Here is a 13,330-nt window from a genome sequence, read left to right as displayed (position 1 = left end):
ATTCCATTGTGAGGAGATTTTAAATGGATTTTTTGCATCTTCTAGTGTGATAACACAGCTGGATAATTAACTGGTTCTAGCCGGCCGGAGTGGCCGAGTGGTTCTAGGCGCTACAGTCTGGAACCGCGCGACCGCTGCGGTCGCAGGTTCGAATCCTGCCTCGGGCATGGATGTGTGTATTGTCCTTAGGTTAGTTAGGTTTAAGTAGTTCTAAGTTCTAGGGGACTGATGACCACAGCAGTTAAGTCCCATAGTGCTCAGAGCCATTTGAACCAATTAACTGGTTCTCTTTTCTTTACTGTCCTTAGTTGCTGTGGTACTTCAGAATCAGGTAAAACAAAGTGCATATTTCGATAAGTTTTCAGTTAAAAATATAGTGGCTGGATAATTTACGTTTGGTGCTTTTAGGTCATGGTGTATACCTGACGTAGCCAACATACTGAATTTGCTTTTAGTGCTGGAAGGAGAGCTAAACCCCTTTTCTGTCTCAAATAGATGGCATATTTGTTCGTCGTCTTTGAGGCGGCGACACGCCATATGTGAGGCTACTGGCGCCTGCTGTGGCTTGGTGCTTACTGTACACATCTTCCGCTAGCCTGAAGTACATTCCTAAATCGTTTCCGCTGACTTCTCACGCAGCGTTTATCCACTGTCAACTCGGACTAAAACACTCGCTCGAGAATGTGATTCTCAGACATGCTGTCTATATACGTTGGCCATCGCAACTGGCAGCTTGAAACCATCATCGGTTCTACTCTGGTTTAGGTGCCTCTTCAGGGATGCAAAAACCTATGTATCTGTCTCGCCGTGTAGTATGCAGACTTCTTCTCAGGCATCGTTGGTGAGATTGTTCTACCTTTTTAAGGGCAGTCTGTAACATGTCCAGGATTCAGAGTCATAAAGCAGTGTGGAAATCACATCTGAACTGGATACGAGGATCTTTCCTGCAAGATTAACATCACGATCATGAAACTGCTGAGTATGCTACAGTTGACTGTCAGTCAGGATTTACAAGAGATCGCCATTGGCGTGTGAGGACATGAAGTCCACGTCCGTGACAAGGCCGTGAAACGGTGGCCAAAGCGCAGCCCTGTAGGCGCCACGGCATTGTCAACCAAAAGCTATCAGTCGCGAATAACGACAACAAGAATGGCTCGTTGTCAGGCTAAACTTTGGTAGCCGCCACAACGACCAGAGACGCCTGCTTCGCCAAAGGCGGCGTGCACATCGCCATTAGGAGGTGTGGCTATTGCTGACCTACTTGCGTTTGCAGCGTAGTCCATGCAGTATTTGCAATGTCGGAGCCGTTCGCCCTCTCACATACCAAACAGTCAGATATGAACATCGAGCAGGTCGCCTATACAGAAAAGTTGCAGGGGCACTATAGCTGGGCCAATGGGCGGCACGGCAGCACGATCGCCACAAGAGGTCGCTGGCCCCGCGGTCCTACTTGCCTTCGCGTGGTCACGTGGCAACAAACAGACCTGGCTGTATCCTGACGCTTTGGCGGTACTGAGCATGACGAAGGGCGTGAGCTAGACATTTGATTGCTGATGAGCTCTCTGATCCACACGACGACTGCAGTAGCGGTTCGCCAATCAGAGCCTCGTTAAAGAACCAGCAAGATCTTCAACACCGTATTCCAACCAGCAACATCCTCTGCGTGGAGCAGCCAGTGACGTCAACAGGCTTCGACAAGGCGTTGTATCTGCAATGGGAACACGTGTGGCCTTTGGCATTGGCTGTCGTAGTGCTTCATGTTATTAACTTTTTCTTTCCAAACTGAACTCAGGAAATTCTTGAGGGCATCGGCACAAGAAACTGTCACTGTGCCATTTAACTGCAACTTTGACTTCACCAGTCACTGCCAATGTATAAACTTACTCCAAGGAAGACATCTGTCCTGCACTGTCTGCCTGGGCCGCTTGCTTACCGTATCGCCAGCAGCGCGGTACATTTCAGTATCGTTCTGCAGTCAGTGCCTTTAGGCCGCTGCACGGACAATCAAGCTAGTTGAAGCTGATGCGCCATCCTGGAGTCCGTCGCCTTCAGAGCCCTCTATGAGCCGCCAGCAGCCGACTGCGAGGAACCCTGGCCACTACAGACTCCAGCGCCAGGACTTTTTCTGTGGTTGTGAGTTCTGGACAGCCGTCCAAACATTGGTCCATATGGACACAGAATTTAAACTGTTAGGTTCGCAGTGATGCTGCTCCACTATGAGCCTCCAATTTCAAACTTGTCAATTATTGGATAGTTAACAAACAATCGGCAGTTTCCAGTTTTCTCTGCAGTGCGCTGATATGAAACTTCCTGGAAGATTAACACAGTGTCGAACAGAGAATCGAACTCGGGTATTTGCCCCCGAAATGCAAAGGTCCCGAGTTCGAGTATCGGTCCGGCACACAGTTTTAATTTGCCAGGATGTTTCATATCAGCGCACACTCAACTGCAGAGTGAAAATTTCATTCTGGAAATAACCCCCAGGTTGTGGCAAAACATGTCCCCGCAGTATGCTTTCTTCCAGGAATGCTAGTTGTGCAAGTTTCGCAGGAGGGCTTCTGTGAAGTTTGGAAGGTAGGAGACGAGGCACTGGCGGAAGTAAAGCTGTGAGGAGGGGTCGTTGGTCGTGCTTGGGTAGCTCAGTTAGTAGAGCACTTCACAAATGGTTCAAATGGCTCTGAGCACTATGGAACTTAACATCCGAGGTCATCAGTCCCCTAGAACTAAGTACTACTTAAACCTAACTAACCTAAGGACATCACACACATCCGTGCCCGAGGCAGGATTCGAACCTGCGACCGTACCGGTCTCGCGGTTCCAGGCTGCAGCGCCTAGGACCGCTCTGCCACACCGGCCGGCAGTGGAGCTGTTGTCCGCAAAAGGCAAAGGTGCCTAGTTCGAGTCTCGGTCCGGCACACAGTTTTAATCATCCAAAAGTTTCGGTCGATAGTTTCCCGATTGATCCAGGAAGTCTTGCTGGGTGTCTGTAACAAAATTAACTGCAGTCCTCGTGGTTAAAAGAGAAGTGTTTTTCATGTTCTTGCATACCAAAGTACTCATTGTTACTTTTTTCCACCAGTTGATGTTTCGACATTCATGTCAGAATCTCACGATCTTTGCTGCAGGCCGGATCTCATTGAGGTAGAATTCCATTCTGCTCTGCCTCTGTACGGAGGATGTAGACGACTTACGAAGCCCCCGGCGCGGCAGACACTGCGCCGCCCGTTGCGGGGCGGTTTATCCGCGGCGGCGCGCGGGTTACGGCGCCTGACGTAAGCTGTGTGGGTAAACACGGCCAGCTGCAGCACATAAAGCGCCTCTTAACAGCCCCAGGCGGGCTGCGGCAGCCACGCACACCGCGGACGTGGCTGCGCTACGATCCGACACACGGCCGCGGTTGCCGACAAATTTCTTGACTTATCAGTGGCAAAGCGGGACCTCTGCATGCTATTACACACTGAGACAACAAAGGTCATGGGACAGCGAATGCACACATACCAGATGGCGGTAGAAGCGCGTACACGAGGGCAGTGTATTGGCGTAACTGTTATTTGTACTCAGGTAATTCTTGTGAAACGTTTTTCCACGTGATTATGCCCGTACGACGGGAATTAACAAACTTTGAACGCAGAATGGTGGTTGGAGCTGGACGCATGGAACATTTCATTTGGGTAGTCGTTAGGGAATTCAATATTCTGAGATACACAATGTCAAGAGTGTGTTGAGAATACCAAATTTTAGGCACTACCTCTCACCACGGACAACACAGTGGCCGACTGCCTTCACCTAACGTTCGAGGGCAGCGGGGTTTTCATAGAGTTGTCAGTGGCAACAGACAGGCTACAAGGCGTGAAATAACGTCAGAAATCAATGTGGGACGTAGGAAGAATGTATCCGGTAGAGCAGTGCGGTGAAATGTGGCGTTAATGGGCTATGCCAGCAGACGACGGACAGGAGTCCTTTGCTAACAGCACGACATCGCTTGCACCACCTCTCCTGCGCTCGTGACCATATCGGTTGGACCCTAGACGACTGGAAAACCGTGACTTGGTCAAATCCTTCAAATGGCTCTGAGCACTATGGGACTTAACGTCTGAGGTCATCAGTCCCCTAGAACTTAGAACTACTTACATCTAACTAACCTAAGGACATCGCACACATCCATGCCCGAGGCAGGATTCGAACTTGCGACCGTAGATGCAGCGCGGTTCCGGATTGAAGCGCCTACAACCGCTCGGCCACAGCGGCCGGCGTGACTTGGTCAGATGAGTCCCGATTTCAGTTGGTAAGAATTGATGGTAGTGTTCGAGTTTGGCGCAAACATCACGAAATCATGGGTCCAAGTTTCTAGAAGGCATTGTGCAAGCTGGTTTGGGCTGTGTTTTCAGGGAATGGACTGGGTCCTCTGAAACCGAGCATTGATGGAAATGGTTATGTTCGGCTATTTGGAGACCATTAACAGCCATTCATGGACTTCAAGTTCCCAAACAAGAATGGAATTTTTATGTATGAAAATACATGTCACCCGGCTACGATTGGTTTGAACATTCTGAACAATTCGGGCGAATGATTTGACCACCCAGATGCCCGACATGTATCCCATGAAACATTTATGGGGCATAAAGAAGAGATCAGCTGGTTCAGAAAATCCCGCACCGGTAACACTTGCGCAGTTATGGACGCTAGCACGGCTCAGTACTTGTGCAAGGGACTTCAAACGACTTGGCGGTGGTTAGTGTTTAACGTCCCGTCGACAACGAGGTCATTACAGACGGAGGGCAAGCTCGGGTTAGGGAAGGATTGGGAAGGAAATCGGCCGTGCCCTTTCAAAGGAACCATCCCGGCATTTGCCTTAAACGATTTAGGGAAATCACGGGAAACCTAAATCAGAATGGCCGGAGACGGGATTGAACCGTCGTCCTCCCGAATGCGAGTCCAGTGCGCTAACCATTGCGCCACCTCGCTCGGTCTTCAAACGACTTGTTGAGCCCAAGTCACGTGCAGCTGCTGCACTACGTCGGGGAAAAGGAGGTCCGACACGATATTAGGAGCTATCCCATGACTTATGTCTCACCTCAATGTATCATGTATCCCAACAAGAAACTTACAATCAAGAGAGTGGTAAATGGCCTTTCTTTGTTGTAATGTGGCACACGAACCCCTTTAATATTTACCAATTATGTTTTTGTTCCTGGCAAAGTGAGGGAAGTTACTTTTTTGAAAGTAACTACGCTGCAGTTAAAGTTACTTCCCAGGAACAGTAACGTAGTTGCAGTTGTCGTTACTATACATGCAAAGTAAGTTTATCGGTTATAGCTATCATCACAGTCATTTTTAAAAGTTATAATTGTAACTCATCTGTAAACAAATAATGCACCACTAATGCCACTCAATAATTAAATGCCGGCCGGAGTGGTCGAGCGGTTCTAGGCGCTACAGTCTGGAATCGCGTGACCGCTTCGGTCGCAGTTTCGAATCCTGCTTCGGGCACGCATGTGTGTGCTGTCCTTAGGTTAGTTAGGTTTAAGTAGTTCTAAGTTCTATGGGACTGATGACCACAGGTGTTAAGTCCCATAGTGCTCAGAGCCATTTGAACCATTTGAATAATTAAATACGTTCGTTGCCTACAGCCTCTTCTTTCTCAGTGCTTCGCAGTTGAACTGTTTGTTCAGAAACAAAAGTTGTTTTTGAAATGTTTCATCTTCCAGTTTATCCTTCATTTACCTCAATACAATACTCCCTACACCAACCAAGAATACTTCCTGTTTAAATAGAACAATGGTATCAATCACGTTTTCATTTAAATATATAACGCTAACTGCAAGCGAAAAAATCTGTCCTCCAATTTGTTTAAAGTTGGTTGTCGAGCTCTGACTACTGCGAATTGTTTTCCCATCGGCGCACAGCTTGCAAGGACAGGAATCATTTTTTCCATCCGGCATCAAAATTCAAACACTTCAGCATAAGATGGACAAGGCATACATGCATGCATGTCTTCTCCCTTCTCCAAGTCCGAGAGATGTAGAAATGAACGTAACATCCGAGATTTCATGTTATTCACGTGTGACGTGTCACGTGGTTGCAGCATACTTCTTGTTGCATATATTTTCAACTGAAACTGTTATGAATCAATGAAGAAGAATTAAATGCAATAATGGCACTATACATTATAATACAGCTTTCAAAAATTTCCTATCTACGTTTTCGAGTATTATGAAAAAATGTTAACACTTAATAAACAGCAGGCATATTGTTGACCAAGTGACGTAAGGAAGAAAAAGATGGAGAAATACGTGCAGAAGCAAAACGCCAAGTTGCAGTATTCAGCTGGGCTGTGGCAAGTTCACGTGTCACCTGCGGCCGCAGTGAACAAAGAGGTTTTCAGCAAGTGTAACCCACTCACTGTTGAAAATATTTACTTCTGACAGAAATATTGGGTTTTTGTCCAAATGAAGGTCGGTATTACGATGTCTTGAGATTCTCACAACAAAACAATGTACGTGCAATAGAAAAGAAATGACACTTTCGTTAAATCGTTTTCGATAAAAAGAAGTTAGTTACAGTTTAAGTTATTTTATGAAAATAATAACACCGTAGCGAGCGCTTCCTTTAAAAAGTAACTGTGCCTAGTAACAGCGTTACAAGAAAGGCGTTGCTCCCCAAGCCTGGTTGCTGAAAATTCACATTTTTGCCGGTAAATGTGCTATGGATAACAGCACACGGCGACAGAGAAACATAATCCTTTTATAGAATTTGAAATGTGTCAAAACTGAGTCACAACCTTTTTAGAAAATCTGAAATATCGCCAAACCTAACCATAGTTAAAATTTGTATAGGAGGAGGTGTACACTAGACCCAAGACCAGATGACGCCTTTTTACAAGTAGAGGCAAAGGTGGAAAAATGGGCCCCTGCTGGTATTATGGTCCCCCTACTTTTTTTTTGGAAGTACAGGCCACTAATTCTAGCGGAGACCACATGAACTACTAGAACTAGTTGCCAAACTTCACTGTAGAGTGCACAGACGTAGTAGCTGTCATGGTTTGTGAGTAGTTGTGCTGTGAATTTTTTCGCTGTCATCAAAAGTTTGAAAGGTTAGTGTTTACTTGAATAAAACTCAAATTTCTAACATGTTATTAGTAAAACTACGGTAAGATACGTATTTGGCTTGTTGTTGGGATGCCGTTTTATATTAATTAACGTCGGTTGCAAACCAAACTAACCGTAGACAAAATCATTTGTCCCAAGATGGTGAGGGTGGATATATGGGCCCCTTTTGCTGCTGGTATTATGGGCCCCGTAAAATCAATCAGATTTTATGGGACCATTTACAAATATTGCTACTCTTTATGTTTCAGATGCCTCGAAGATATCTTGTACCCCCAAAATAATCGAAACGGCGATCGTGGACCAAAGCAAATATGTCAAATACTATTGTAGCTATTAAAGAGAAAAAAATGTGGTTAAAAAAAGCGGTTAAAGTGTACTCTGTCCCTCGTTCTACACTCCAAAGGCTTTCACGAATCGATACACCGGTCGAAGAAATAGTTAATATAAAACTGTGCCGTCCACCGGTTTTACCACAAGGACTTGAGGACGAACTGGTTAAATATCTTCTCATTATGGAATCCAAATTCTACGGCCTTACCAGAAATGACGTCAGGCGCATGGCCTACCAGCTTTGCACAAGAAATAAAATCCCTCATCCATTTGTAAAGGGCGAAGTTGCTGATCGAGCTTGGTTTGACCATTTTATGTCACGGCACAAAAATATTCTGTCTATTTTGAAGCCATCCGCAACTTCTGTTTCACGTGCTAATGGGTTTAATAAACAATTTCTTCAATTTACTTGAAGCTGCGTTCAGTAACTACAAATATCCTGCGGACAGAGTTTTTAATGTTGACGAGTCAGGCCTTAGTGTCGTTCAAAGCAAAATTTCTCGTGTCATCGGCCTGGGGGGAAAAAGGCAAGTTGGTGCATTATCTGCAGCTGAAAGAGGGTCACTTGTAACGTGTGTGTTCTGCATGAGCGCGTCTGGTACTTTCGTCCCACCAATGCTAATTTTCCCCAGGAAAAATATGACGGATACACTGATGAAAGGAGCTCCGCCTGGCTCTGTAGGAAGGTGTCATCCCTCTGGTTGGATTCAGAGCAACCTTTTCACTGATTGGTTAATCCATTTTATCTCTAAATCAAAGCCATCAGAAGATGATCCTATTTTGCTTATTTTAGATGGCCACCATACCCACACAAAGAATATTGACGTAATTGACATAGCTCGTGAACACCACGTTACAATAGTTAGCTTGCCTCCGCACACTACACACAAGCTGCAAACACTAGATAGGAGCTTCATGGGATCCCTTAAGAATCTTTACAGTGACTACGTAAGGCAATGGATGCTGCACAACAATAGGCCTCTTCGACCATACGATATTGCTGAGCTACTTGGGAATGCATTCCTGAAATGTCAAACAGCTGAAATAGCCATTTCAGGGTTCAGAGTCACAGGATTTTTTTCCTGTAAATCGAAAAGTGTTTAATGATATTGACTTTGCTCCCTCTGAAGATATTGGCGTTCAAAGTATGACTGTGGATGCTCTGAAAGCCAGTAAAGGGCGAAATCCTAAGGACAAGCCTTCAAGTCAATCACCTCAATGCATTCATCCTGGCACATCATCGACGTTAACTACACCATCTGCAAGAGACTTGGCAGAAGCTGGGTCCTCAGGGTGCTTTTCCCAACAAAGTTTTAGTCATGTTTCTCCTCAAGACGTATTGCCGATACCAAGACCAAAAAGAAAATTGACAAACAAAGGCCCTAAACCCAATACTTGTGCTGTTGTAACTTCTTCTCCTTATAAACGTGCTCTAGAAGAGGCAAAAGAAAAGAAAAATAAGAAAACTAAGAGGAAACAAGACGGAAAAGAAAATAGTACAATGAAGAACGGCGGCAATGAAAAACAACCAAATTCTAGAACAAGTAGAAAAATAAGTTAGTGTATGAACATGAATCAGATGAAGAAGGTGAAGAGGCAAGTGTAGGTTTTGATTCGGGAGAATCCCTCCCAGACATTGAAGTTGGTGTTTCCGTCCCTGATGTTGACGACGCTGTATGTCTATTTTGTGAAGGTTTTTTTTCAAAGGACACAAAAGGTGAACTTTGGGTCCAGTGTATAGCCTGTGAGATGTAGGCTCACAACGAATGCGCTGGATGCGAAAAAGATGCTTATGTGTGTGACTACTGTAAATAGACTAGGCGTAGGCTGTGAAAATCATCCCACCAGTAGACGAATTAACAATTTCCGGAGTGAGTCTTTCTTTCATTATACAAAAAAATTAAATAAAATTATTTTTTTTCAAATTTTTGTTTCTTTTTATTTCAAACTACCTTGGGGCCCATATTACCAGCACAAATTCTTTACGCAACAAAATGCAGACTATCGGGAAAAAAAAGTTTTGTTTTAAATACTAAAAAGTTGAACCAAAACATGTCGTAAGTATTGTAGGACATACTAGAGAAATGTTTTGTTAATTTCAGGTGATTATAATAAAAATAAAAGGTGTTATATAAAAAAAACAAAGGGGGGCCCATTTATCCACTTTTACCTATATTATTTAGACTCATCTTAGAGAAGATTGTAACAGGATTTTTTTAAGTGATCCGAAACGTATCCAATTGTAGACTGTAAACGTTATTAGACACAATTATCATATAATGTAGCACTGAAAAGCAGTTCAAGGACGGAAGTAATCACAATAACACAGAATTATTATAAAATTATTGAGAAAACAGGACTACGTGTTAGGTAGAGGAAGGAAGAGTATTCGGTGATAAGTAGGAAAAATCTAATTGATGCACCATTAGCTGTGGATGGACTAAGCTTCCAGAGAATCGACAGGTTCACGTACTTAGGGTCTCTTCCGTAAGGAGAGTAGGACAGTACCTTCTGATTCATTTATTGGTGTTTTGCTTATAGATGGTCTGAGGTTGAAATGATCAACAGTACACGCATTTAATGCTCGCCTATGGTTTCTGAATTTTTCCGTAAGTCGCTAGGAAGGACGGGAAGCAAATTCAGATTTTAAAATGTCTTCAGAATGGTTGAGCGAGCATAACTACATGAGTTTGTATCTTGCATTTGTAAGCATGTGCTTCGTTTTTAGTGTCGATTGCATGCTACGGCTGTATATTGCATTTTACCTGCACTAGAGCGTGTAGTGTGTATGGCACACACACACACACACACACACACACACACACACACACACACACACACACACACACACACACACACACACACAGAGAGAGAGAGAGAGAGAGAGAGAGAGAGAGAGAGAGAGAGAGAGAGAGAGAGAGCGATAGAGAGCGCTCTCTAACGTTAGCATATAATGTAGCATGGGGTATAGCGGGATTGGTATTTAGTATCGCTTTATCCTGGATGTTAGCGCGCAGTCATAATTACCGTAATCGTTGCCTTTATCGACACGCATTACGTGCAGTTGTTGTCGTGTCTATAACGTCGTTAATACAGTAATTTTGATTTGGTGTAGGCCACTTATCTGGTATTCAGATACGGACACACACTGTATTTCGTGATTACCTCATATTATTTAACATCTACAAAATAGTTCTTTCCGATGTACCGAAAACGAAGTTCATAAAGCCATTCTTCATTTAACTGATCAAAGCCGGTAAAAACTTTATGCCCGCTACTGTTAACGAGAATGGGCTGATTCAAAACGCTGCTAACCTGTGACCTGCCTGCCATCGCATCTGGACTCTCGTATCAACTGCCGCTGGTGACATGGTTGGAGAGGTTGAAGTACAGCACCAGCACGAAACTCAACGTGGACACGATCAGAGGCTGTAACACAACACAGTCTCGTGTTACTGAAATCTTTGTGGCGCCATTTTACTGAAACTGAGTGACAGTAGAGGGATTTTCAGAAGACGCTACATTTATATCTACGTCATCTCCGCAGACAATTTTGGTGTACTTCGGTAGTGAGGAGGTGCCCATCTAGTGTGTAGCCAGTTGGAAACCTAGTGGTGAAAAGAAATACTTACCGCTATTTTTTGCCGACAAGGCAAAAGGAGGAGATTCTGTAGAACAGGCACTGATTACCAGGTCGTACGCCAAAGTCTTCGTTTGGTTACCAAAGCTCCCTGCGATGTCTGTGGAAGCGAGACCACAGGCGCCTCAGACCACCTGACAGCCCTCTTCGCTCTATGCGAACGGAGTAAGCTACTGGGTTTTCACATATCCCTTCCTTACGCCTTATAATCGTCCGGTACAACAGCAACACCATACGAGTCCAGTGCGCACGTATTCATCACAATAACACATCTCAGATACACACACTATACACTATGGTGACCAGACAGGAGCAATCCTATGTCAGCTATTCACATATATAAAGCTGTGTTTTTAACTGTAAAGAGGTTGAAGTATGCAGAGTTGTAACGCATGAGCTGCTACCAGTCACTCTGTGAAAAACAGTTTAATTAGTTATAGTTTCGCATTCCTACTTCCAGGGTCAGAATCAGGCACGTTTTATACAATAACTACGGAAAATTAACAAACACACCGAAAATTTACAGAGGAACGGTTTGACGAAGCTATATGGATGTTTCGTGAACCTACATGCAGACGTCTGCAAACTTTCGGTTCAACATAGGACCGTCAGATATTTGTGTCAACAGCAGATGAGAAGTATTGACTTTTTCATAGGCTCTCGTTACCCATTATAGCGAATTTAACATTTAATGGTATTTGTTTCTCAAATATTTCAACCAACGTTAGTTGGTATTTGCCAGGAGTGTAATTTTTACAGGCCATCGATGTTTGTTTTGTGTTATATATGATACGTTTTAAATAAATTCGAACACAGAAGAAATAATAATAATATTGATTAACTTGACTGGAAATGGAAACCAGGTGACCTGCAATACCTTCAACGGCTGAGCCATGACCACTCTTGCTGCATCTCGCAATTTTATATTATGACTCAAATGGCTAACAGAATGAACACGGAGGAATGCGTGACAACACACTGTGCTGTCTTACAATATACTTAGTCACTACCGGTTTCGATCACGGACCATCTTCACAATGCTTGCACAAAAATGGAAACAAATTGAAAAATGTAAATATCAACACAAATTATATTTTTATGAGAATTATTAGTCGGAAAAATTAACTGTAGTTATGAAAAATATCTATTGTGACAACTTCACACGTCGTACATGCCATTTAACCAGGAAAGTATACGCCACTGCTGACTTGAAAACGTTAAAATGTTATATAACGCCATGATACCGGCTTACGCATGCAGACAACATTAAAAACAGCAGACCCTGAAAAAATGAAGCATATAAACGTAGCCAGTGTACCTTCTCATGTGCAACTGAGTCAGAGATAGCATTCGAGAGAGAAAGCTCCTAACACCACATACATGGGGCCGTTATCGTGAGAGCTGTTTGGGGGAATAAATTGGACTGTATACGTACATTTTTGTATCTTTAATGGCGTCAATTTTATCTTCACAGCAATGCAGTCACACGAAGTAGATGAAGAAAGGAGCAGAATAGAAAACTATAGTCTGTCTCAAATGTCGCTACATCTGACACTAAATCTTTCTTTTTAACGTTGAAAACAATTTAACGTTTAAGACTACATTTATCATCAAGAAACACATGCCAGCTGTTTCATACATTCAGTAATAATGTTGGTATCAACAATCATTTTTCAGGAATATTCAGAGATTTGACACGGATTATAACGTGTGTCATGTTACAAAGCTATGACCTAAGGCTATCACTACACGGCTGGTCAACACGGTGTGTGTGTGTGTGTGTGTGTGTGTGTGTGTGTGTGTGAGTGAGAGAGAGAGAGAGAGAGAGAGAGAGAGAGAGAGTTAAGAGGAGAACTGGTAAAAAGGAAAAGAACGTTATAAATGGTGTCAGCAACTTGCGCCCTTCCTTCATATAGCAAGTTGGAATGGCAGTAAAAAAGACCATGTTTCTCTCTCCTTTCAATTCGTTCTCAGTAATAAAGCCAATGAATGATACATTTCCGTTTAAGTGTAAATATTTACTAACTCTTAATAATATCGGGAGTATCCCATCTCTTATTTTAATTGATAAATCATACATTCTAGCAGTAAAAACTTTAAAAAATGTTTTTTTTATAAATTCCCTGGTTTTGGGCATTTAAAACTGCTTGGGCAAATTCCCGAGCAAATGTCCGTTTATAAATGTCCTTGCCACTGGGCATCTGCGAGGCCCACATCACTAGGGCTACTCAACGCTTATACTACACAGTAC

The 13,330-nt window shown here is 43.5% G+C and overlaps 1 non-coding gene across 1 annotated transcript; it reads right to left on the bottom strand.

Annotated features, from left to right (window-relative positions):
- Positions 1 to 4,892: 4,892 nt before the first annotated feature.
- Positions 4,893 to 4,965, bottom strand: Trnaa-cgc. Its single transcript has one exon. It is a non-coding gene; the product is annotated as a tRNA-Ala (tRNA).
- Positions 4,966 to 13,330: the final 8,365 nt, after the last annotated feature.

This window comes from Schistocerca piceifrons, chromosome 7, assembly GCF_021461385.2.
Source record: "Schistocerca piceifrons isolate TAMUIC-IGC-003096 chromosome 7, iqSchPice1.1, whole genome shotgun sequence".
Taxonomy (NCBI): Eukaryota; Metazoa; Arthropoda; class Insecta; order Orthoptera; family Acrididae; genus Schistocerca; species Schistocerca piceifrons.
Note: the sequence above shows the minus strand (reverse complement) of the source record. Positions and strands in the feature narration are given on the sequence as shown.